Here is a 4,450-nt window from a genome sequence, read left to right as displayed (position 1 = left end):
GATTTTCCATGTTCTATTTAGTAGACTAAAGAACAGATCTGTTCAGGGCATTATTTGCAGTTACATTAACACGGATACCATGTAGATGAGCATGGAAAGGAATGTCCACTATAAGTCAGAAAAAGCTTGTGTGGCTAAAGGTTTTCATTCCAAACAAATGCTTGCCATAAAACCCTCAACCACTCCCTTTGCATACTGGCCTTAAGAAAAGGTACAGAATCATTTAACAAGCCGGGAGCATTTTTTTTTTTTTTTTTTTAAAAAAGCTGAAGTTCAATTTTAACCATTTTCATACATGTACTTCACTACAATTCCTACAACCCTAGCCCAATTTACGTACACCCACTGAATAGATCGATCTTGGGAGACTAGTTCATCCGTTGGCAAGCACAAATCAGTACCTAGCCTATACCATATTTGTTCCTGTCACTGGGGTGGAGACTTTTGAATGAGGCGAAAAATTACTCAGGGGTAACTTACCAAAAAGACAAAAATCCAAATACAGAACATGCAATATTACTTCCACATGCATGTGTAGCAGTAAAGACTAGCAGAGTGGCAGCTTAATTAGGTGCATCTTGCACTGCAGTGAAAGTCACAAGCCACACCATTACCAAAATTGCATTAAATATCAATCTGTTAGTGACCTGGTCACTCTAAATAGCCATATAAAACATTTAAGTATTCAAGGGGTCCATGGACAGTCCATAGCGTCTCAAATTGTTTTAGCAAAATATTCATACCTCAAACTATTCCAACACTTACTCTGCAAACTTGCATCTTGATTCCTACCTAGTAGGTGGTTTAGGTCTGCATAATCATTCAGCCAGAGCACAACAGTAGATTTTAAGCCAAACTTTTATTGAACAGGTATTAACAAAAGACGCTGCACTGGCAAGTCCAAGAGAGCTTCTAAGGTCAAGACCAACACCCAACTGGACAGCCTGGAGATGGAAGCTTTCTCCATCACACTCGACTGGCTTCACAGGAGATGGACAGCACCTTCAGATGGACTTTTCCAGAAGACTCTCAAAGGGAATCCAAGATGAACGGGACCTCAGCTGCAGCAGAGAGGTTGCAGTTTACTTGGACCTCTGCCTCATCTTTCTCCTTTTACGCTTCAGCCTGGGGGAAAAAAAAAATATATATATATATATATATATATATATATATATATATATTCAGACTTCCCCCAATGCCACATGAATATTCAATAATTAAAGGTGATCAGCAAACAAAAAGTACACACCTGCGCATGCGCTTCTTCCTCCACTAGGGGAAAAAAAAATAAAAAATACATGAAACATTTTAAAAACAAAGCATACAGCAGGAATTCACAGCACAGCATACATAGAGACTTGTACATTGAAATGAGACAACTCAATTACCAGTACAATTGAGTCAATATCAGCTCTGTACGTTTCAATAAGCACGAAGTGAACTGATTCCAAGTGTCGATTCATGACCAGGACACTTAACAGCTAGACCACGCTGCCCAAGCATGTACATAAACCATTTCTAATAGCAATTTAACGGGCATACACCGTTAGTGTTGCAAAATAACCAAATTAACAGCACCGACATTCGTTAATGTAAGTGAATCAAATGGTGATTCAGTGAGTCGGTTCCAGGCTTCAGTATCTCGCACTACAACATGCAGCACCATGCTGCGGAACGGCTAATGCTAACTAAATAACATGACCAGTTAGCACTACCAAGCATGTCCTTAGAGATTATATCATAATATTTTAAAAAGAAATGTATACAATGCGTGCTAAGGCATTATTCTACCGGTTGAGTCATATGAACATTAATTCCAACGTGTGTTATGGTGGTAACACTTCCTAGACAACCGCCATTTTCTTTTTCATGCTAGTTTATACACAATTCGGTTTTACCTACAACTGTGAAATATCTGAGTACCAAACACATACAGCCTAAAAGTGACTAATAATTTACTTCAGCAAACTAACGGCCTTGAAACAGCTAGGGAATTCATCAACTACCAGCACTAAAAGCAGTTAGCTAGTTACATTAGTGGTCGCTGTTATTAGATTAGCCACATTGTTCTGAGGCAACATGCTAACTTTCCCTTAAACAAATTAAAAACACTTGCAAAATCGCCACTTACCTTCGCTCTCATGTTGGAGACGTTTCTGTAAAGAAAGAGAAGGTGAAAATATTAATGGATGGTCTTTAAATAAGCGTGATTGCTTTGGATTAAACTAGCAGCCACAAACCAGATCAGAGAAGAGCAGCTTTCTCACCTCGCAAAGCGAAGGTAACGACTTCAAGAGAGCGTCATGACCGACGCGGAGGTCTTTTATACAGTCGACGCGTCACATTCTCGCGATAGCAGAAGACTTGTATACAAGCGATTGGTTCCTATCTCGCGATAGCGCAAATACGAGGCTTAAGGCCTACTCGTGGGATTTAGTAGAAAATCCAAAATAATAATGGACTAAATAATAATAAATACAAAATAATGATGGAATAATAATAATGGACCTCATTATTATTCCATATTAGCAAAATCATTCTTATTGTTATGAGATTAACAAGAGATTAATAATAAAAGGAAATTATTATGAAGCATCATAATTATCATAAAGTTTCTCTTTACTGAGATAATACGCCATAGGTAAGGAATAAAATACAACGGAATGCTGTTGTAGGAAAATACTCCATGATGGAATGGTGTGATTTTAATGAACGACGCATGATTTTTATCCGTTTATAGCAACATTTAATGCTGTGTAAGCTCTGTGAGACAGGTTAGTTCCTGTTATGTCTTACGTTATAGCAGCTATAAACAGTCTTTCTCATAGCAGTCTCTCTTTTTTCTTTCATATGAAGTTAGCTGTAACACCAGGTTTAATGAAAATGAACTCCACAGCTGCATTAGCCAAATAAAATGGATTGTCAATGTCTTCATTTTACATGTGTAATTAAATGACTTGTATCATATCTAAGCTCAGAGATTAAGTACATAATTTTATATAAGGTGATATATGTTTGTAAAATTGTTAGAATTGAGTGTACTGTTGAAATCCGAAGGGTATAAACCTCTGCAATCATGTACTTCAGTTGTTTATGGATACAGCCTATGCAAAAGTTTTGGCACCCGGCCAATTTACATATTTTGACAATTTTTGAAATGAAAAGAAGTAAACCCAACCTCTGCGGCCAAATATTTTAAACAAGTAGCACTTGTTTAAACAGTGATATCTCCACCACCACCAAGTCTAGTGCTTTCAGACTTTTGACCTTGCTGTGACCTTTTCCCCTATTTGGATCAATTCCAAAATCGAATCCGTTCTGGTTACAATGACACTTCCATATAAATCCTACAAACATTCAACCACTCACTCTTGAGATTGTGTGCTAAAGGGAATCTCAGACAGACAGACGCAGGGAATGATGGGCTGAAGGACGGATGGATGGATGGCAAAAATCTTAGAGAGCCAGAAAACAGGTCTTGAGTTTCGGAATATGAACGTGTAAGTAACATCTTTGTTTGACAAACAGAAAGGAAACTGTTAAAGAAAAACTATTTCAGACGTTTGACCTTGCTGTGACCTTGATCCTGTTTGCTAATTCCATGTAAATCCTACAAACATTCAGCCACTTGTTCTTGAGATATCAAGAACTGATTTATTGAAAAATCTTGGACGGACGGACACATGGACAGAAAATCCTACAAACATTCAACCACTCTTTCTTGAGATAGTGTGCTAATGAGAATCTCAGATGGACACATGGATGGACCATCATAAAACATAACAGCTTTGAATAATAATAATGAAAAAAGTAATTGTGGCATATGCAAATGTTTGTACACCCTACTAAGTCAGTACTTAGTAACACCCCTGTTGGCAGACATCACAATGCTTTTTGTAGTTAGCTAGCAGTCTGTTTGTTCTTGTTTAATGAAGTTTAAACCACTCTTCCTTGCAGAATGCTTCTAATTATGAGATTTTCTTAAGATCTACTTATATATTTTCAATGTTCAAGTCAGGGGACTGTGAGGGCCATTCCAAAAGGTTCAGCTTGCATTACTTGAATTTTGTGGTGGATTTTGAAGCATGTTTATCACCTTCAGTTTCTTGACTGACTATCACATTTACTTTGAAATTTTGCTGAAATTTACTATCCCTTCTTCAGTCTACCCGTGCAATGTTTCACCCCAGTGTTTAACAGTTGCCTAGGTGTTCCTTTCATCAAATTCTACTCCTTCTTTTCTCCAAACATACCTTTGGTGATTGTGGCCAGAGTTCCATTTTTACGTCATCAGTCCACAGTGTTTGTCTCCACGATGTCTCTGGCTTATTTAGATATTGTTTTGCATACATCAGATATTCACTTTTGTGAGGAGGCAGCAGGTAAAGTTTTCTTCTGATGACTCTTCCATGCAAGCAACGCTGCACAGCAGAACGGTGCACCACTCCTG

The 4,450-nt window shown here is 37.8% G+C and overlaps 1 long non-coding RNA gene across 1 annotated transcript; it reads right to left on the bottom strand.

Moving 5' to 3' along the window:
- Positions 1-840: 840 nt before the first annotated feature.
- Positions 841-2,357, bottom strand: LOC113530356 (uncharacterized). The gene is made up of 4 exons (XR_003403140.3): positions 2,268-2,357; positions 2,132-2,156; positions 1,250-1,272; positions 841-1,125 (listed from the first exon to the last, which is right to left on the bottom strand). It is a non-coding gene; the product is annotated as an uncharacterized LOC113530356 (long non-coding RNA).
- Positions 2,358-4,450: the final 2,093 nt, after the last annotated feature.

This window comes from Pangasianodon hypophthalmus, chromosome 16, assembly GCF_027358585.1.
Source record: "Pangasianodon hypophthalmus isolate fPanHyp1 chromosome 16, fPanHyp1.pri, whole genome shotgun sequence".
NCBI lineage: Eukaryota > Metazoa > Chordata > Actinopteri > Siluriformes > Pangasiidae > Pangasianodon > Pangasianodon hypophthalmus.
The sequence above is the reverse complement of the archived record's forward strand: the minus strand, read 5'-3'. Positions and strand labels throughout refer to the sequence as shown.